The 22,608-nt window shown below is 42.8% G+C and overlaps 1 protein-coding gene and 1 long non-coding RNA gene across 2 annotated transcripts in view; both read right to left on the bottom strand.

The window, feature by feature from the left end:
- The window catches only part of LOC132405161 (NADH-quinone oxidoreductase subunit I 2-like), a 212,667-nt gene that overhangs the window by 119,385 nt on the left and 70,674 nt on the right, over positions 1 to 22,608 (bottom strand). The window lies entirely within an intron of this gene.
- Positions 4,427 to 21,204, bottom strand: LOC132398602 (uncharacterized). Its single transcript, XR_009513711.1, has 3 exons — positions 21,150 to 21,204; positions 4,979 to 19,129; positions 4,427 to 4,893 (listed from the first exon to the last, which is right to left on the bottom strand). It is a non-coding gene; the product is annotated as an uncharacterized LOC132398602 (long non-coding RNA).

The raw sequence follows: 22,608 nt of genomic DNA, 5'->3' as shown, positions 1-22,608 counted from the left end.
TGAACTGTCCTGTCTATGGTGATGAAGTGCTGGTTATGGCTTGTATTAATTCCCGTCTCAGCAAGGACCTGCAACCATTGCAATTTGCCTTTTGCCACAATAGATCTACATCGGATGCGATCTTCATTGGCTCTTCACGTGGCCTTGGATCACCTGGACGATACAAATGCCTATGTCACGATGCTGTTTATTGACTACAGCTCAGCGTTTAATGCCATCATTCCTACAGTTCTGATCAAAAAAACTCCAGAACTTGGGCTTCTGTACCTCCCTCTGGAATTCGATCCTTGACTTCCTAACCAGAAGACCACAATCTGTGCAGGTTGAATATGACCATAAGATATAGGAGCAGAATTAGGCCACTTGGCCCATCGAGTATACTCTGTCATTACATCATGTCTGATCCTTTTTTTCTCTCAGTTCCAATTTCTTGCCTTATCCCCATATTCTTTCATGCCCTGACCAATCAAGAATCTTTCAACCTCTAAATATGCAGAAAGACTTGGCCTCCACACCCATCTGATGCAACAAATTCCACAGATTCACCACTCTCTGGCTAAAGAAATTCCTCCTCATCTCCATTCTAAAAGGATTCCCCTCTATTCAGAGGCTGTGTCCCTCCTACTATAGGAATTGTCCTCTCCACATCCTGCTGACTGTCCTGCTGAAGGGTCTCAACCTGTAACATCGACTGTACTCTTTTCCATAGATGCTACCTGGCCTGCTGAGTTCTTTCAGCATTTTGGGTGTGTTGCTTGGATTTCTGGTATCTGCAGATTTTCTCTTGTTTATAGCTGATGTTATTCCATTGTTCAGGAAGGGTACCATGTATAATCCTGGTAATTATATACTGGTGTGCCTCAAGTCAGTGGCAGGGAAATTACTGGAGAGAATTCTTAGGGATAGGATTTATGAGAATTTGGAAAATCTAATATGGAGAACCAGTATTGTTTTATGTCAGGCAAGTCATGTCTTATTAACTTGATTGAGTTTTTGATGAGGTTTGTTGATGAAGATAGAGTTGTGGAAATTAGTAAGCAGTTATGACAAGGTCCCTCATGGGAGGCTCATCCAGAAGATTAAGATACATGGGACCCAAGATGAATTAGTAAATTTTAAAGTAGCTTGCCCACAGAAGTCAGAGGGTCATGGTTGAAGGGATTATTTCTAGTTGAGGAAACATATAATAGAATAGAATAATAGATAACAAATATAATAGAGTCCATCCTGCAATTTGAAAGAAGCTAAAGTCAGGTGTATTGGTACTACAGTGAAGTAACGGGAATTACAGAGGCATGAGAGAAGAGCTAGCCAAAGTTGATTGGAAAGGAGCACTAGCAAGGATGATGGCAGAGCAGCAGTGGCTGGAGTTTCTGGGAGCAATCCAGAAGGCTTAGCATAGATACATCCCAAAGAAGAGGAAATATTCTAAAGGCAGGATGATGTAACTGGGGCTGACAAGGGAAGTCAAAGCACATAATAGAGCAAAAATTAGTGGGAAGTTGGAGAATTGGGAAATTAAAACAAAATTATCAGAAGGCAACTAAAAAACAACCACAAGGAAGGAAAAGATTAAATATCTAAGTTAGCCAATAACATCAAAAATGATACCAAAAGATTTTTCAAATATATAAAGAGTAAAAGAGAGATGAGAGTAGATATTGGACTGCTGAAAAATGATGCAAGGATGACAAATTGAATAAGTATTTTGCAACGGTTTTCACATGAATAGAATGCCATAAGTTAGAGAATGTCAAGGAGTTCAATTATTATTACTCAGAAGATGGTGCTTGGGAAACTGAAAGCTCTTAAGTTAGGTAAGTCACGAACACCTGATGGACCCCACTTCAGGGTTCTGAAAGAGGTAGCTGCAGAGCTTATGGAGGCATTAATAATAATCTTTCAAGAATCAATAGATTTTGGCATGTTTCCAGAGGACTGGAAAATTGCAAAATGTCACTCCAAGAAGGGAGAGAGATAAAATGAAAATATAGGCCAGTTAGCCTGACCTCTATGGTTGGGAAGATGTTGGAATCAATTGTTAAGGATGTGGTTTCAGGATACCTGGAGGCACATGACAAAATTAGCCGAAGTCAGCTTGCCTGACAAATCTGTTGGTATACTTTGAAGAAATAACAAAGATAGACAAAAGAAAATTGGTGGATGTTGTGTACTTGGATTTTCAGAAGGCCTTTGACAAAGTGCTGCACATGAATCTGTTGAACAAGATAAGAGCCCGTGGTATTACTGGAAAGATTCTAGCATGGATAGAGCGTTGGCTGATTAGCAGGATGCAAAGAGTGGGGATAAACAGATCCTTTTCTGATTGGCTGCCAGTGACTAGTGTGTTCCACAGGGGACTGTGTTGGGACCACTTCTTTCTATGTTGTATGTCAACAATTTAGCTGATGAAATTGATGGCTTTGTGTCCAAGTTTGTGGAGGATATGAAGATAGGTGGAGGGACAGGTAATGGTGAGGAAGCAGAGAGAATACAGAAGAACTTAGATTAGAAGAATGGGCAAAGAGGTGGCAGATGGATTGCAGCATCAGGAAGTGTATGATCATGCATTTTGATAGATGGAATAAAATCATAGACTATTTTCTAAACAGGGAGAAAACTCAAAAATCTGGGTTGCAAAGGGATTTTGGAGTTCTTGTGCAGGGTTCCCTGAAGGCTAATTTTCAGGTTGAATCGTGGTGAGAAAGGTGAATGCAATGTTCACATTCATTTCAAGAGGACCAGAATATAAAAGCAAGGATGTAATACTGAGACTGTATAAGGCACTGTTGAGGCCTCACTTGGAGTAATGTGAGCAGTTTTGGGCCCCTTATTTTAGAAAGAATGTGCTAACATTGTCAAGGGTTCAGAGGAGGCTCATTGGGATGTAATGAAAGGGTTATCAGATGAGCAGCAATTGAAGTCTCTGGGCCTGTACTCACTGAAATTTAGAAGAATGAAAGGGAGATCTCATGGAAACCTAGAAAATCTTGAAAGGCCGAGGTAGAGTGGATGTCCATTTATAACAGAGGTGAGGAGGAATTTCTTTACCCAGAGGGTGGTGAATCCCTGGAATTCGTTGCAACAGGTGGCTGTGGAGGTCAGGTCACTGGGTGCATTTAAGGCAGAAATTAATAGATTCTTGATTAGTCAGTGCATGAAAAATAAATGACTAGGATGAAAATGTAGTTGTGTGGGTTACTAAGTTTGCAGATGATCTGAAGATTGGTGGTGGTGTGGACATTGTAAATGACTGGCAAATAATACAACAGAATATTGACGAGTTGCGGATATGGCCAGAGAAATGGCAGATGGAGTTCAATGTGGACAAATGTGAAGTGTGGCATCTTCATAGGTCAAATGTACAGACAGTACAATGTTAAGGGCAAGACCCTTAACAACATACATGAGCATAGGCGGTTGGGGTACAAGTTCATAGTTCCCAGAAAGTGGCTACACAGGTTGATAGGGTGATTAAGAAGGCGTCTGGCATGGTGACCTTTATTCATTGAGTTCAAAAGTCAAGAAGTTATGTTACAGCTTTATAAAAGTCTAGTTAGGCCATATTGCATACAGTTCTGGTTATCCCATTTTAGGAAGGATGTTGAGGCTATGGAGGGGGTGCAGAAGAGGTTTACCAGGATGTTGCCTAGATTAGAGGGCTTGTGCTATAATGAGACCTTGAAGAAACTTGGGATGTTTTCCCTGGAGCAGTGGAGTCTGAGGGGAAACTTGATGGAGGTTTATAAAATTGAGAGGCATCGGTAGAGCAGACAGACTGTATCATTATCACAAGGTTGAAATATTCAATACATTTAAGGCATGCATTTAAGGTGAGAGTGGGTAATTTTACAAGAGATGCAAGGGGCAATTTTTGTACAGAGAGTGGTGGGTGTCTGGAATGCACTTCCTGGAGTGCTGATAGAGGTAGATGCATTGGAGACTTTCAGGAGACTTCCGGATGGGCACATGAATGTGAGGAAAATGGAAGGATATGGACCTTGTGTTGAAAGAGGGTTCAGTTGAGTTGGCTATTTGATTACTAATTAGTTCGGCACAACATTGCGGGACAAAGGGCCTATTCCTATGCTGTACTGTCCTCTGTTCTGCAGTATGTTCTAACCCCAGATTTGTTTGTACCACAAAATGTCATATGTTCATTCTGTTTAATTAATAAGAATAGAACATAGAATAGTACAGCACATTACAGGCCCTTCGGCCCACAATGTTGTGCAGAGTTCTGCAAATAACTTGCAGAGCTAGAGTAAACTAACGCACATGAAGACACCAATCATTCTCCTTTGTGTTATAGAACAAGATACAACTTAAAATAACTTGTTAGTCAAAATAAAACTTTAAAAAAAATTAATAATCTGCGACATCTTCCACTTCTGTTGAAAAGTTAACTGTTATCTCTCTCCATTAATACTGTCTGATTTTCTGAAAGGCCGGTTCCTTTCAACATTCAATAGGTTTCAATGAGATTTCCCTCGACTCCCCATTCTTCTAAACCAGGGGTCAGCAACCTTTACCACTGAAAGAGCCATTTGGACCCGTTTCCCACAGAAAAGAAAACACTGGGAGCCACAAAACCCGTTTGACATTTAAAATGAAATAACACTGCATACAACATTTTTTTTGCCTTTATGCTACGTATAAACAAACTATAATGTGTTGCATTTATGAAATCGATGAACTCCTGCAGAGAAAACGAAATTACATTTCTGCATGCAACAAAAACAGTTTGAACTCCGAAAAAAAGATGTTGGGTTGAAGGTTACTTTTAAGTAAAATACTCAATGTCTGTTTGAGTCCTTCTTGTATTTATGAAAAACGCCAAACTTAAATTGTCCGCCAGCAGCAAACCAAAAATAACGTCAGCCAGCTGTCAACCTGAAAAATAAAAGGACTATTTCACTGAACAATGAAAAAATATGAATATACGTAAAATAATAGGCAATTAGAATATTTATCATACTTGGTTAATGGGATTTAGGCTCCTGGACCTCAGCGCTCAGCGTCTGCACATCAGGGCTGTACGACGTCACCTTCATCTTTACACAGGATCGCAAGCTGTCATCTGTGAGGCGTGCACGATGTTTGTTTTTAATAAAGTTCATGTTGGAGAACACCTGCTCACATACATATGTGGATCCAAAGATCGACAGGACTGCAAGCGCATACTTTTTAATGTTTACATAAATGTCCGGGATAGCATTCCATGTTTCGAACACAATTTTGTCCGGTTTGGGGAGGTTTTCAATATCACTCCATTTGTGATTCTGAGCAAGAATGGCCTTCTGACGGGCAACATCTTCAAGGTCTGCTGTCAAGCGTCTGAACTTGGACACCCATATGTCTTTGTCGGCTATGTCGGCCAGTTCCATCTCAAGATCAGGTTGACTCACACCTGCCAATGCAGTCGTATTCAGTAGGGATGGATCAATGCTTAGGGGAGTGACTGGGAAGGATAATGTGTTTTTTACCTGTCTGAACTCACAGAAGCGTTTCCCAAACGATGTTTGCATTGCGATGATTGCAGAATGTAAATACTCTGAATTTATCATGTCGTGAGCTTGTTTGAACTCTCTCAAATTGGGGAAGTGAGACAATGTGCCTTTCTGTAAATCTCTGGCAAGCACTGTCAACTTGCGCTCGAATGCCAAAACATCCTCCAACTTGTGCAGGGCTGTGCGTCCTTTCCCCTGAAGAGCTGTGTTCAGCATGTTCAGGTGCACTGTCATGTCTACCATGAAGTGTAGCTTTTACAGGCACTCTGGCTGTTCCAGCTCAGGAAAGGTGAGACCTTTGCTGCCCAGGAAATTTTTCACTTCTTCCAGACACGCGACAAAGCATTTCAGCACCTCCCCTCTGGACAGCCACTGGACTTTGTTGTGTAGCAAGAGATCAGAATATGCGCTTTCCAGCTCGTCCAGTAACAAACGGAATTGATGGTGATTTAAACTTTTTGCCATTATTTTATTGACAATCTGAATGACAACATCCATTACTTCTGTGCATTCCGGAGGAAATGTATGAGCGCACAGTGCCTCTTGGTGCAAGATGCAGTGAAAAGTTAGCAGCTTTCTGTCCAGCGACTTCTGCAGTAAAGCCACAAATCCCTTGTGCACTCCTGTCATACTTGGTGCCCCATCAGTAGCTACTGACACCAGGTGGGTGGTCTTTATTCCTTTGGCTCTTAAACGATTCAAGACAGCCTCACAGTTGTCCTCCCCCCGTGTTTGGCCTTTTAGAGGTATCAGCTCAATCATTTCTTCCTGTGGCCCGGCAGAGTTTACATACCAGTGGAACAGCGCTATTTGTTCAATATCACCTTTGTCTTTAGAATCATCACAGGCAATCGAGTAGGCCACAGCTTAATTGATGTCTTTAATTTACTGTCTTGTGATGTCTTCTGCCATTTTTATGGTTCTGTCTTTGACAGTCTTTGCAGAGAGGGGCATATCCCTGATTTTCTGCACAATTTCACTCTTGTTTTTAAAGTCCGTGAATAGATGTTCTGAAATCTTAATGAAAGATTCTTTTATATATTCACCATATGTAAACTGCTTCCCGTGCCTGACTATTTCCTGAGCGGCAACAAAACTAGCATATGTAGTTGATTTTCCAGACTTCATCCACTTCTTGAAATGATTTTTGCTCAGATCAACCTTCCGCATCAGTTCCGAAACAGCTTTTTTTCTCTCATCTCCATCCGGATATTTTTGAGCAAAGGCTGCGTGTTTATTCTGGAAATGTCTTGCAACTTTTGACTTTTTGTTGTTTGCTAGTTTCTCATTGCATATTAAGCATACCGGTAAACCAGTCTCGTCAGCAGTGAAAGCAAATGAATCTGCCCACGTATCATTAAACGTTCTGTTTTCTTCAGTCACTTTTCTTTTTTTAGAATTCTCCATAGTTAGCCAACCTTGGATCGAAAAATTAAAGAAATCACGCACTGGCGGGCGGGTGTCAGGCATTGGCAGTGGTGACATATATTAATAGCGACAAAAAACACATTTTATTTAGATTGTACAAGATCACCATAATCTTCAAATTTAGAATTACATTTCAAAAACTAACAAACTAACATAAAATACATTTTAATTAAATACTCATCATTTATTTTCCAAAGCTACAGGGAGCCGCAGCACAGAGATGAAAGAGCCGTATGCGGCTCCGAAGCCGCGGGTTGCCGACCCCTGTTCTAAACGGTGATTACAGGCCCAGAGCCATCACACATTCCTCATGTGTTAACCCTTTTGTTCCCAGGATCATCCTCCTCTAGACCTTCTCCAAAGCCAGCACATCCTTTCTCAGATAAGGGGTCCAAAATTGCTCACAATTCTCCAAGTGTGGTCTGACAAATGCCTAACAAAGCCTCAGTGGATGGTGGATCAAGTAAATTAACAGTGGGGAAAACCACTGGAATATATTATGTAAGAACTGAACACTTGGAAAGGATCAATGGGATTGGGAGCATCAGCATATGCTTATGAAAGACAATTCCTGCTTAATAAATCTACTGGAGTTTTCTTTCGAGGGTATTAGTTATAGGATTAGCAATGGAGAACCAGTGGTGGTAGTGCATTTGGACTTACAAAAGGGTTTTGATAACAGGTTAGCAAGCAAAGCTGAAGCAGTTGGAATTTGGGGAAATTATTGATATGGTTGATAGATATGGAAAAGGAATAAACTGGATATTTTCCCATGGCAAGCAGAGACAAATGGGCTGCTAAGGGCCCACTGCTGAACGTTGGACCCATATTCACTAAATGTATCAGAGATTTGGATGAGGAAATCAAATATAACACTTCAAATAATGCAGATGACACAAAGCTGGGTCTTAGTGTGAGATGGAATAGACTGTGAGAAGGATCCAAAGAGGCAAAATTGTGATTTGGACAATAAATGAAAAGCAAAAACCTGCAGATGTAGGAAACCTGATGCAGAAATATGAAATGCTGGAAACACCAAGTACATCATGCAGTATCTATAGAAAGAGAGAGAAAAAGAAAGAATGTCCTGTCAGTATTGATCTGAAACATGAACTGTTTCTTGTACTGCAGATGCTGCCTGACCTGCTGAATTTCTCCAGTTACAGGTCCCAGCATCTCCAAACACATGTTCCCAGCATGCATTGGTAGTATTCCTGGTGTTCATCATGAAAACTGAAAATATCATCAAGAATAGTCACAGCCCCTCAAACAGGCCCTGCATTTAGTGTGACTTTGGCTGATCTACACTGGGCACATCTCCTCTTTAGTGTTATTGTTCCATACTCCTCGGTTACTTGATCCATCAAATATTTATCCATCTCCACTTCAAATACTTGGAGTACCCATCTAATGGAGTGGAGAATCCAGTAACCTTTTGCTTAAAGAATTTCTATGTATCCTCATTTTAAATGACCATATCCTTATCTTGTAGTTATGTGCTCCCGATGGTAAAAACATTCCAATATCACCCCTGTCAAACCTCCTTAGGATCTTGCATGTTTGAATAATGTACTCCCCCACCATCTCCTGAACTCCAAGGAATACAGACCCAAACTATTTATCTTCTCTTTGTAGGACAAACTCACACTCCAGGAATTACCCTGGTGAATCTCCTTCACACCTACTTCAGATATGACTAGGTCCAATTTTAAGACAGGGAATCAAAACTGTGCACAGCACTCCAAGTAGGGCCTCATCGAACCCCTGAACAACTGCAACAAGACCTCCAACCTCTTTGCAATAAAGGTCAAAATGCCATTTGCCTTCTTATTTGGGGGACTGAACACAAGAGCCGCAAGGCAATGATGCAGTGCTATAAAACTCTGGTTAGATTACACATGGAGAGTTGTGTTCTGTTCTGGTCGCTTAATTATAGGAAAGATGTGAGACATTTAGAGGGTGCAGAGTAGATTTACCAGGATGCTGTCTGGATTAGAAAGCATGCCTAACGAGGAAAGGTTGAGCGAGCTAGGGCGTTTTTCTTTGAAGAGAAGGATGAGAATAACTTGATTGAGGTGCACAAGATGATAAGAGGCATTGATAGAGTGGACAGCTGGAGACTTTTTCCCAGGGTGCAAGTAGCTAATACAGGGGGTTAAAACTTTAAGTATCTTGAAGGGAAGTATGTAATGTTGCCAGAGTTGTTTTTTTATATATTATGTATACAGAGAGTGGTAGGTACATGGAATTCACAGCCAGGAGTAGTGATGGAGGCAGATACATTAGGTACATTTAAGAAATTCTTAGACAGGCACATGGATGATTGAAAAATGAAGGGCTATGTGTAAGGGAGGGTTAGATTGATCTCAGAATAGGTAAAGGTTCAGTTCAACACAATGGTCCAAGGACATGTACTGCGCTACGTTCTACATTCTATGATAATAATGCCTTATTGTCTGCCTGCATTGCTCTTTACCTGTAACTCTAACACTTTACTCTGCATTGTTATTATTTTACCTTGTTCTACTTCAATGCACTGTGTAGTGAATTGATCCAACTGAACAATATACAAAGACTGTACCTCAGTACACGTGATAATGATAAAGTAATTAATTTGCAGCAGTTTATCAGGCATATTGCATCAGATAATCAGCATGCACAAGAAATACATATTATATAATACTTTCTACAAGAAAGAACACAGAAAAAACAAAGCCTATTGCAGTGCAATGTGGTCATTATATTGCTGTACTGAGGTAGTGATGAGGGTTGTGCAAGTTGGTTCAAGAACCAAATGGTTGAAGGGTCAATGGCATGGCCCAGACATTGCCTCCACAGTGTTTGTGCTGTGACAATTTCAAGCAATTACATTGTGGATAGGTAGTGGTGGTGATGATGAGGTCCCCATATAGATTCTACTTCAGGGCTTCTGATGGCATGGAGACGAGAGGTTGATCAGCTGAGGGAGGATGGTAGGTGGAACTTCTCTTGTTTCATTTCCAAAATAGTGCCTTCAGTCCTGGTATTTCTTCAACTCATCTCTGCTTTAATGGGGCATCCAGACAGAGACACACAGAGATACATAAAGAAAGACAGAGAGGGTGAGAGAGAGAAATACAGATAGGGCAACAGATGATTTTGCACCCGTAACTTTTGAGCTCGTCCACTGACCCTGTGCCTGTCAGTCAGGAGTCACCAAGCTGGGACCTCCACTGGGCTTCTGCCTCTCAGTGAATTGGCCATTGGGAGGTTCTGGATTCCTGTGAATAATTACATACCCTGCTCACATTCACCTATCCCACAAAATGCCACAGCAACCAGTTCAGCCATTCTACTTCTCCAATTTTAGAAGAAGTGTGAGAAGTAGATACATGCCAGACTCCAATGATAGGCTCACCCACAACAGCCCAACACCAATAATCAAAAATAGTGACCTTCTGCCAAGCCTCCCTGAAAATGCCAGATTTCTCCAAGGAATGGTGAACAACCTGATCTTCTCCCCTAATTCCCTGTAAATGTCAGTTTCTCTGACACCCACCACTAATAACGACCCTTTCCCCACCGAGGATTCTGCTAAATGCTGATCCTTTTACTCTGACTGACACACTTCCCTGAAAGTGTGACCATCTTCCTGATACCTGCCATAAATATTAAGCATCATTTGCACTCCTCTTGAGACCTCCAATCACTGATATGTTCAATCAAATTCACTGCAGGTAACACTAGGTACTCAAAGACTTCCTTGCCAATTCACATCCCTCCCTCCTGCATCATCTTACAGAGCTCACTGCAAAATGCACTGCAACAGGTCCACAGCAGATGCCATTTCATTGGCTCTTCACTCATCCCTGGAACATCTGGACAGCAAAGATGCAAACATGAGGATGTTCTTTATTGACCATAACTTGCCGTTCATTACCATCATCCTCTCAAAACTAATCAGTAAACTCTGAGACTTTGGACTCAATACCTCCTTGTGCAATTGGATCCTCGATTTCCTCACTTACAGTTCCAACAACATCTCCTCCACAATACCCATTAGCACAGGTACACCACAAGGCTGTGTGTTTAGCCCCCTGCTCTAACCATTTTACACTTACGACTGTGTGGCTAAGCACAGCTCCAATGCCATATACAAGTTTGTTGACAACACTACTGTCATAGGCCAAATCAAAGGTGGTGATGAATCAGCATACAGGAGGGAGATTGAAAGTCTGGCTGAGTGGTGTGTTATGTACCCCATAACTGGGTTTACAGACCAGCAGAAATAGAAGAATCCGTTGGAGTCTGGTGGTACTATAACCAAGGGTGTTTGTTAGTAAAATAAGCAAAACAATACCAATAATACAAATATACAGATAAAACAGGTTAGCAATAATAAAACTTTAAGTGTAAGAATAATAATAAGCAATAATAAACAAGCTCTATCAATGTCTGGGGTAAATGAATTGTCATAAGAGAATATAGAGTTCAGTTCAGTTGAGGTAGTTGCGGTTATTGTATTGTAATTCGTTGGAGAGAGAGCAAGAGATTGAGCAGCTACAGCCAGCAAACCTTCTGTTGAATTCTGATTCCATCGTACAGTTGTGGTCATTCGGTTATGACCCCTCCGTCCTCAGCTAGACCGTTCTTCTGTGGTGGACTCGTCACTCTGGCATGAATGGACATACACACAAGTCCCCACCAGCCCTGCCGTCACACTGTGAGCTTTATTGACTGATCACCTGATTCAGTCCTCGAAGCCCCCACCTTCCTGTGGGTGCACAACACTCGGTCAGTGTCCACTGGTGTGTCTGAGGGGTGTCTCCCCACACCTGTCTTTTATCCCCACTGATGGGGTATCAGCCATCCATCAACTCAAAATGACCATGTCCATCAAATCAGGCCACTCCTGCTGTCTCCTTAGGGATGTTAAGGAGCAAAGTAACGTCCTTGTAGCGAAAGGTAAACAATCCAGGAAGCCATAATACATAAATCAACTGTGTGTCTCTCTCTGTTATGTGTAGCAGATGTCCCTGCTTCTGTGCTTCATCTCTCTCTCTCATTAGCAGCATAGCAATAGTAATAGTTCATAGTTCTCAAAAGCAGGAGGGGGGAATGGTTAACTTTGCACCCCATTTCCATCAGGTCTGTTCAGCACTCATAACAGGTGCCACAACAACAACCTCTTACTCAATGTCAGCAAGATCAAGGACCTAAGGAGGAGGAAACCAGAAGTTCATGAGCCGTCCTCATTGGAGGATCAGCTGTGGAGAGGGTCAACAACTTTAAAATTCCTCAGTGTTATTATTTCAGAGGACCTGCCTTGGAAAGCACAGCAGCGCCTCTAGTTCCTTTGGAGTTGTGAAGATTCGACATGTCATCTATAACTTTGACGAACGTCTATAGATGTGTGGTGAAGAATATATTGACTGGTATGGAAACACCAATGTCCTTAATGGAAGATCCTACCAAAAGTAGTAGATATTGACCAATCCATCACATGTAAAGTCCTCCTCTCCATTGAGCACACCTACGTGAAGTGTTATTGCAGGAAAGAAGCATCCACTATGAAGGACCCCATCACCCAAGTCATGCTTCCTTCTCACTGCTGCCATCAGGAAGAAGGTTCAAGGGCCTCAGGACTCACATGACCAGGTTATGAACCCTCAACCATTAGGCTCCTGTATCAGAGGGGATAACTTCACTCAACTTAAAATGTCCCATCACTTAACTGTTTCCAAAACTTATGGATTCACTTTCAAAGACTCTTCATCTCATGTTCTTGATACTTATTGTGTGCTTATTTATTATTATTAATTTTTTTTGTACTTGCAGAGTTTGTTGTTTTTTACATACTGGTCCGCACCATTGATGTGATCTTTCATTGATTCTAATATGGTTCTTGGATTTATTGAGTATGCCCACAAGAAAATGAATCTTAGGGTTGTAAATGGTAACATTTATGTACCTTGATAATAAATTTACTTTGAACTTGGTACTCTGACAGTAAGCACTGGCTCACTCCCATGCAACCCTCTATCCCCAGACCTTCAAGGACAGCTTTCAAGAAGGCAGCATCCATCATTAACGACCCTCACATTCTAGGACATGCCCACTTCTTATCACTACCATCAGGGAGGAGGTACAGGAGCCTGAAAACCCACACTCAAAAGGTCACAGTTTATATTAGGGAAGTTGAAGTACCTCTCGACAACAACACTATTGTTTTTACACCTTTCCTTAATCTGCCTGCATATCTGTTCCTCAATGTTCCAGTGGCTATTGGGGTGGGGGGGGGAAGGGGGTCTGTAGTACAATTGTATCAGAGTGATTGCATCCTTCCTATTTTTGAGTTCTACCCATAGAGACTCAGTGGATGTGGCTGCCATTATGTCCTTTCTGAATGGAAAGGATAGTAAAGCAAAGAATCTTAGTTTCAAGAGATGTGGAACATCTTGTCAAGAGGAAGAAAGAAGCATACTTAAGATTTAGGAAGCAAAAAATCAGGCACGGTTAACAGAGAATATAGAACAGTAGAGCACAAGAACAGGTCCTTCAGTCCACAATGTTGTGCCAAACTGAAAAAAATTAGTAATCAAGTGGCTCACTAAGCTAATCTCTTCTGCCGACATAATGTCCATATCCTTCCAGTTTGTTCACATTCATGTACCTATCTAAATATCTGTATTTACCTCTATCTGCATTCCAGGATTCCACCACAAATTTGTGTAAAAAACTTGTCCCTTATATCTCCTTTGAAATTACCCCTTCTTCAACTCAATTGACCATAAATGTTTGCAATACTTCAGATGCAGCCGAACTAGAGTTTTATAAAGCTGCAAAATACCTTACTGACTTTTGAACTCAGTGCCTTGACTAATAAAGGTAAGCATGCCACATGCCTTCTTCACCATCCTACGAATCTATGTAGCTACTTTCAGGGAGCTATGAACTTAGATCCCAAGATTGCTCTGCTCATCCCTCTGTCTTTTTACATTTGACTTACCAAGCTGCAACACCTCACACTTGGCCCAGTTAAACACCATTTGCCGTACACCCATATCAGCAACTGATCTATATCCCGTTGTATTATTTACCAGTCATTTAAAATATCCACAACACCACCAATCTTCATATCATCTGCAAACTTACTAACTCACCCATCTACATTTTCATCCTAGTCATTTCTATACATCACAAACAGCAGAGGTCCCAGAACAGATCCCTGTGGAACCCCACAAACCACAGACCTCCAGTTAGAATAAGTCCCTTCAAACGTCAACCCCTGAGTTTTATGGGCAGACTGGTTCTGAATCCAAATGGCCAATTTACTATAGGTCCCATGCATCTTAATCTTCTGAATGAGCGTCCCATTTGGGACCTAGTCAAACACCCTACTACAATCTATGTCGTCAACATCCACAGCTCTACCTTAATCAACCATTGCCATCACCTCAACAAAAAACTCAATCAAGTTAGTAAGACATGACTTGTCATGCCCAAAGCCATGCTGGCTCTCCCTAATTAGGCCATGGCTTTCCCAGTACTCATAAATACTATCTCTTAGAATTCTTTCCATTAACTTTTCTACCACTAACATGAAACTCACCGGTCTATAGTTTCCAGGATCATCCCTGGTTCCTTTCTTGAAAAATGAAACAACATTAGCTAATCACCAGTCCTCTGGGACCTCATCTGTGACTAGAGGGGACACAAAGGTATTGGTCAAGACCACAGCAGTTTCTTCACTTACACCTCTCCATAACCTGGGGTGTATCCCATCAGGCCCTGGAGACCTATCCACCTTAATGCTTTTTAAGAGCCCCAATACCACCACCTCCTCTACTTTGAAATGCACTAACATATCAATACACTCAACACTGATCTTCCTGTCCTCCACATTTTTCTCCTTGGTCAATACTGATGTAAAGTACTCATTAAGGACATCACCCACATTCTTTGCATCCAAGCATATATCCCCCCCCCCCTTTATTCTTGAGTGGTCCTGCCTTCTTCCTAGTTATCCTCTTGCTCCTGGTTTGTGAATAGAATGCCTTGGGATTCTCTTTAATCCTTCTTGCCAAGGACTTTTCATGTTCCCTCCTTGCTTTCCAAATTCCCTTCTTGAGTTGTTTTCTGACTTCTTTATAATCCTCAAGGACTCTGTTTGAATTTAACTTCCTAAGCATTTCATACCCATACTTCTACTTCTTGACTAAATGCATCACCTTTCATGACATTTAAGGTTCTCTGACTTTGCCATCCTTGTCCTTCCTTCTGAATGGAACGTATCTGTCCTATACTCTTGTGTAATCGGTCTTCAAACACCGCCCATATGTCGGATGTGGATTTGCTAAAAGCAGCTGTTCCAAATTAGCTCTCCCTTGTTCCTGCCTAATGCTCTTGTAATTTGCCCTACTCCAGTTTAATTCTCCCCTGGAAGGTCCATGCTCATCTTTATCTATAACTATCTTAAAACCTTAAAGGAGTTATGGTCTCTGTTCCCTAACTGCTCACCCAGGTCAGTCACCTGGCCAAGCTCATTACTCAACACCAGGTGGAGTCCAACCCCTCCTCTCGTTAGACTACCTCCATATTGATTTAAGAAATCCTCCTGGATGTACTTAACACATTCTGCCCCTTCTAGTCCTGACGAAGGGTGTCGGCCCAAAATGTCGACAGTGCTTCTCCTTATAGATGCTGCCTGGCGGCTATATTCCACCAGCATGTTGTGTATGTTGTTTGAATTTCCAGCATCTGCAGATTTCCTTGTGTCTGCCCCTTCTAAACCATTTGGACTAAGAAGGTCACAGATTATGTTCAGGAAGTTGAAGTCCTCCATGCCAACAACTCTAGTGTTTTCACACCTTTTCTAATCTGCCTGCATATATGTTCCTCAATGCCCTGCTGGCTATTGGGGCCTTGTAATATAATCCCAACAGAATGATTGCACCCTTCATATTTTTGAGTTTTACTCATATGGACTCAGTGGAAGGGCCTTCCATTATGTCCACTGAGTGGAGCTCCGATATTGTTCCTGATTATAAGTGTAACTCCCTCACTGCTTTTACCTCCCTCTCTTTTATTTTCAAAAACATCAAAACCCAGGAACATTAAGCTCACGTTCCTGTTGCTCCCTCTACCAAATCTTTAAAATAACCACAACAGCATCATTCCAAGTACTGCACCATGATCTGAGTTCACCACCTTTGCCCATAATACTCCACACATTAAAATATACACACTTCAAAATATCTGTCCCATTGTATCTATCACTTTGCTCCTGCATGAATTTACTGGCCCTGACATCTAACTCCCTTTGAAACCCTCCATTTTCTGTCCTGGTGCTCTGGATTCTGTCGCCTGCCAAGCAAGTTTAAACCCTCCTGAGTTGCACTAGCAAACCTCCTGGCCAGGATATTGGTTCTCCTCCACTTAGGTGCAACCCATCCCTCTTGTACAGATTGCTCCTACCCCAGAAAAGGTTCCAATTATTCAAGAACCTAAAATCCTGCCCCTGCACCAGTTCCTCAGCCATTTATCTGTACAATCATCCTATTCCTGCCCTGACAAGCAGTTGGCACTGGAAGTGATTCAGAGATTACTATTTTGGAGGTCCTGCTCTTCAGCTTCTTCAGTGACTCCCTATGCTCACTATGGAGGACCTCTTCTACCTATGTCATTGGTACCAATGTGCACCACAACCTCTGGCTGATTACTCCCGTCCCCCCCTTGAGAATATTCTGCAGCTGCTCTGCGACATCTGTGATCCAGTGCTCCCTAGCACTTGGTGTCTCTTTTGTGGTCACATAATCTCCTGTCCATTTCCCTTAAGGCTGATTTATACTTGTACGTATGGGCTATGCCGTAGCCTACGCCATAGCCCTGATTTTCACTTCTGCGTAGGCTTTACACCGTAGCGAGCATGCGCTGGAGTGCGCCAAAATGCTAGTTGGCAGTGGGGTTTCTATGCCAGTGTGTAGAGTTTCTTCATGAGAGACATAGATGAGAAAATGCGTTTCAAACATTTTCACACGTCGGCAGGTAGATTAGATGATTTGGTTCATCTATTTCGCATTGGTGTACAAACATGGCGGAGAAGAAGCAACCAGAAATACGTAGGAGGAAATACGATGCTACCAAGTGGACCAATCACAGTTGTTGTGGTCTTCATCGCCGCGACGCGTGTGTTAGTTTTTTGGGGAGTTACATGTCACCCTACACTGTAGGGTATGTGGTAACTATGGCGTAGATGTGACGCACAGTATAAATCAGCCTTAACTGTCAAGTCTCCAATCACTATCACTCTACCAGACGTCACTCTTCCCTGCTCGGAGCCTACAGTGCCACTGGCCTGGCTGCTACTGCTGTGTCCTGATAGGTCACCCCCCCCCCACCCCCCACAGAAGTATCCAAAGGGGTATAATTGTTGCTGAGGGAAATGGCCACGGCAAATCCTGCATTAACTGCAGACTCCCCTTACTTCTTCCGGTGGTCACCCATCTACCCTCTGAAGCCTGATCTCTGGGTGTGACCACCTCAGTAAAATTTTCATCCATGAGCCTCCCAGATGATCCTGAGTACATCCAGTTCCTTAACCTTGTTAGTCAGGAGCTGAAATTGGGTGCATTTCCTGGAGACTGTTAAGTACCTTCAAGTCCCCCATCTGACAGGAGGAGTATCCCACCACCTTAAACATCCTGCCTGTACTGCAGATGGGTCTGATAATGAAGCCAGAAAGGAGCTTAAGAAGGGATGTAGGATAGCTAGAAAGGTAAGTGGGAAGGCCTTAGTGAATGGGATTAAGGAAAATTCTAAGGCTGTCTACACGTACATGAAGAACTGGAGGATGTCTAGAGCTCAGGGATAAAAGGGGAAAGCTGTGACAAAGGAGGTATTGGAGGTCTTTAATAAATACTTCCGTTCAGTGTTCTCAAAGGAGAGGAACTGTGATGAATCTGAAGTCAACCTAGTACAGGCTACATGTGCTGGAGCATGTTGAAGTAGTTGTAGAGCTTCTGAAAGACATTAGAATAGTTAAGTCTCCGGGACTGGACAGAAAATATCCCTTATTTCTACAGAAAGTGAGGGAAAAGATTGTTGGGGTATTAGCAATGATCTTTATGTCTTCCATGACCACAGGATAGAACCAGAGTAATGAAGAATGTTCCATTGTTCAAGAAAGGTTGCAGGGATAATCCTGGGAATTATAGACAAATGATTCTTACATTAGTGGTGGGCAAACTATTGTGGAGGATTCTTAGTAACAGGATTAATGAGCATTTGGAGAAGCACAGTCTTACTTGGGATATCGGCGAGGTTTTGTGAATGGCAGCCTAAGTGAGATTTTCTTTGAGGAAGTTACAACACAAATTGATGAATGTAGAGTAGTGGCTGTAGTGTATATGGATTTTAGTAAAGGATGACGAGGATTACGGGAGGCATAAATAGAGGGAAAAGCCAGCTCCTTTTTCCTTGGGCAGCAATGGCCAATACCAGAGGACTTCCATTAAGATGAATAGATGAATATTTAGGGGAGGTGTCAGAGGTAGTTTTTATTTACACAAGGAGCGGTGGGTGCCTAGAACACACTGCCATGGGTGGTGGTAGAGGATGATACGATAGGGACACAAACTTGAATCAATTAGTGATTCTCAACAGCTCTGGTGGGGTTTGAATGCTGTCACCTCTTATAAAGTTAAATCAAACTACATGGGCTTTGATCCCAGATGAGCCAAATGCCTTCTATACTCTTTTTGGCTGTCAAAACATGCAGGAACCATTGTGAACTCCAACAACTTCCAAAGATCCAATGGTTTCAGTCTCTGAAGCTGACATGTGAGCTGCCTTCAGGAGTGTGAATCCACTAAAAACATTTGGACCAGACGGGGTACCTGGCCATGAACTAAAGATATGTGCTGATCAACTGGCTTGTGCTTTCACTGAGATCTTTAACCTCTTGCTTCAGAAGTGCGTGGTACTCACTGCTTCAAGCAAGCTTCAATTGTACCGGTGCCCAAGAAGAGCGTGGTGAACTGCCTCAATTGCTATTGCCCAGTTGCACTTGATCCACAGTGATGAAGTGTTTTGAGAGGTTGGTGATGAAATATATAGGCTCCTGCCTGAGAGATGACTTGGATCCACTCCAATTTGCCTACCAGAGCAACAGGTCCACAGCAGGTGGCATCTCATTGGCTCTTCATTCAATCCTGGAACATTTGTACAGAAAAGGTGCATACAGCAGTATGATCGTTATTGACTACAGCTCAGCATTCAATACTATCATCCCCTCAAAACTAATCAGTAAACTCCAAGACCTTGGCCTCAATATGTCCTTGTGCAATTGGATCCTGGATTTCCATACATGTAGAACTCAGTCAGTTCAGATTGGCAAAAACATCTTCTCCACCATCTCCTTCAGCAGAGGTGCATCACAATGCTGTGTGCTTAGCCTCCTGCTCTACTCACTTTTCACTTATGATTGTGTGGCTAAACACAGCTCCAATGTCACATTCAGGTTTCCTGATGCCACCACGGTTGTGGGCCAAATCAAAGGTGGTGATGAATCAGCATTAGGGAGGGAGATTGAAAATCACTCAATGTCAGCAAGATCAAGGAACTGACGATAGACTTCAGGAGAGGGAAACCAAAGGTCCATGAGCCAGTCCTGAACAGAAGATCATAGCTGGAGAGGGTCAACAACTTTAAATTATTTGGTGTTATTATTTCAGAGGACCTGTCCTGGGCCCAGCACATAAGTGCAATTGTGAAGAAAGCATGGCAGTGCCTCTATTTCCTGAAGAATTTTGGCATGACATCTAAACTTTTGACCAACTTCTACAGATGTACTGTGGAGAGTATATTGATAGGCTGCATCACAGCCTCGTATGGAAACACCAATATCCTTGAATGGAAAATCTTATAAAAGGTAATGGATTCAGCCAAGTACATTACAAGTAAAGCCCTTCCAACCATTGAGCACATCTACATGAAACGCAATAATTGGAAAGCAACAACCATCATCAGGTTCCCCACCACCCAGGTCATCCTCTCTTCACTCTGCTTTCATTGGGTAGAAGGTACAAGAGCCTCAGAACTCGCACCACCAGTTACGAGACCTCAACCATCAGGGTCTTGAACAAAAGGGGATAACTACACTCAACTTCACTTGCTCCATCATTGAAATGTTCCCATCATTGAAATGAACTCTCTATCAATGAATCTTCATCTCATGTTCTTGTTATTTATTGCTATTTATTTATATCAGGGTTTGCATAGTTTTCTTTCCTTCTCCACTCTGATTGATATTTTATTAATCTTGTTATGGTCACAATTCTGTAGATTTGTTGAGTATGCCACAAGGAATGAATCGAAGGGTTGTCTGGTGACATCTATGTACTTAGACAATAAAATTTATTTGAACTTTTAAAAGACTCTTACATAGGCACATGGATGTAAAAAAAAAATGGAGGGTTGAGTGAAGGCAAGGATTGGATTGATCGTGGAATATTGGCCAGCACAACATCGGGGGCCAAAGGACCCGTACAGTGCTGTACTCTTCTATGTTCTACATGTATGTACATGTGTAATTATAAACTTGCTTGATGCAGCGTCACGGTCACATAGCTTAAATGCTGGAATGTGAACCCGAAATATTTGCCATTTTTAAATCTACAGTAGTTGTTTAACCCGCTTATTTCCGCCTGAAGTTGGTTGTTTGCTCGGTAAATGGAGTTATTTGTAAGGATTTGGCAACACACATGAAATGCTGGAGGAAATCGGCAGACTGGCAACATCTAAGGAAAAGAGTCAACAGTCGACGTTTCGGACGTAGACCCTTCATCAGGACTCGAAAGGAAGGGGAGAAGTCAGTTGAAACGTCGACTGTTGACTCTTTTCCATAGTTGCAGTCTAGCCTGCTGAGTTCCTCCAGCATTTTGTATGCGTTGGTTTGGATTTCCAGCATTTACAGATCTCCTCGCATTTGAGTTGCTTTCTGTGTTTAGTTGTAGACCCAATGGCGAGAGAATTTCCCAGTAACCTATGCGGCGGTAGTGGTGCTATATTGAAAGAACACCCAGTGGTTTATGGAGGACTTTCCATAAGCTTACAACGCTAGGTAGAAAAGTTACTGTAACTATTCCTGACTCTGAACATTTACACCTGTCTCGGAACTTTTCCCACCATAACAACATCAGGCGAACACTCCCCATCTGTGCCGTTATTTACCTTCTCGCCTGGCGATCACGCAAATACTGCGGGGAACCGCGTTTGTCGATCGCTGACATCAAGCGCAGCTGACGTACGCCGCCTCGTGACGTAGTTTGTATTGCGAACGTCGTTTCGAGGTGCCGTCAGTCATGTACGCAGTGACGTCAGTGACTGCGTGATGACATTGATGGCCCGCCGGTTTGCAGTTGCGTGACCGCGGAGGCCGATCTTGCGGCCTGTGTTTGCAGTGGGTACCATGGATCCGGCGGTGACGGCAGTGAGTACCTCGGGCTCGAGGGGCGGGAGGCGGCTGCAATGAGTACCCAGGGACTTGGGAATGGGGCCCGGGGCTGGACGACCTCTATTGGCACCTCAGCCGCCTGTTGGCTGTGGGCTCCGATGTGGCCCGCCCTTCGACTGTTCCTGCCCAAAGGAGAGCGTTCAGTGGGGAGGTGGATAGTGTCAAGAGAGGTTGGATCCACTCATCCAGACTGGTGGAAGGCGTCCGTCAAGGGTACGGATGAGGTAAATTCCTCGAAGTGTCCCTGCCGCAGCCCCAGCCTCTGGCTGCAGTTACAGCAACAATATTTATATGGCTGGTGCAATTGAGTTTCCAGTGAGTGGGTAGTTATATTCTGTGTTATTACCTGTAACTTGGATGTGCACTACTAAACTTGTACAGGTCTCACTTGTCAAATGTAGTCTACCTTCCGAACAGGGAAAGAATTCAAAAAAAAGAGGTGCAAATTGGAAGTCCCTTAAGATTGGCTTGAGTTGGTGGTAAAGAAGGAAATGCAATGTTAGCATTCATTTTAAGAGGACTATAATATAAAATCAAGGTTATACTGCTGAGGCTCTAAAGTAGTGGTCGCCAACCTGTCGATCACGATCGACTAGTCGATCTTTGAGAATTTCCCAGTTGATCCCGAAAAAAAAAGAAAAAGAAATACACAAATGCTGTTGATAGATTGTTTCTGGATTGCAGGATTTTAGTTCCATTCTTTCTGCCCAGTGTGCATGCGTGTAGCTCCCCCGCACTACACAGTGTACTTCTGCGGTCCGCAACCACTGGGCCGCGAGGAAATGATAGGAGTCAGCTGCACCTTTCCTCATTCCCTCTTACGCCCACTGTTGAACTTGAATACATGTGAGGTCATCATTCTCCTAAACACAGTGATATCGTTGCGCCAGGGATCGCTGGTTGGCCTCAGGGGGCCAGTGGGAAGTGCCGTTGCTACTGGCCCCGAGCGCTGCCTCTAAACCTGCTTATCACACCGAATGTTCATGGGGATCCCGGTGCAGACGACCTAATTCAGGCTCAGGGTTTCGTAAGTATCGGAGCAGCTACCGCGCTGCGATCTACTGAAACAAACTTTTGTCGGCCGATAGATCCTACGAGGGGGGCGGGCAGGCGTTCTGTTGCATTCCCCGCTCGGTCAGCCGCTCGCTCTGCCGCTCGTTCTGGACTGACCGCCAT

The sequence above is a fragment of the Hypanus sabinus genome, chromosome 1, assembly GCF_030144855.1.
Source record: "Hypanus sabinus isolate sHypSab1 chromosome 1, sHypSab1.hap1, whole genome shotgun sequence".
Taxonomy (NCBI): domain Eukaryota; kingdom Metazoa; phylum Chordata; class Chondrichthyes; order Myliobatiformes; family Dasyatidae; genus Hypanus; species Hypanus sabinus.
The sequence above is the reverse complement of the archived record's forward strand: the minus strand, read 5'-3'. Positions and strand labels throughout refer to the sequence as shown.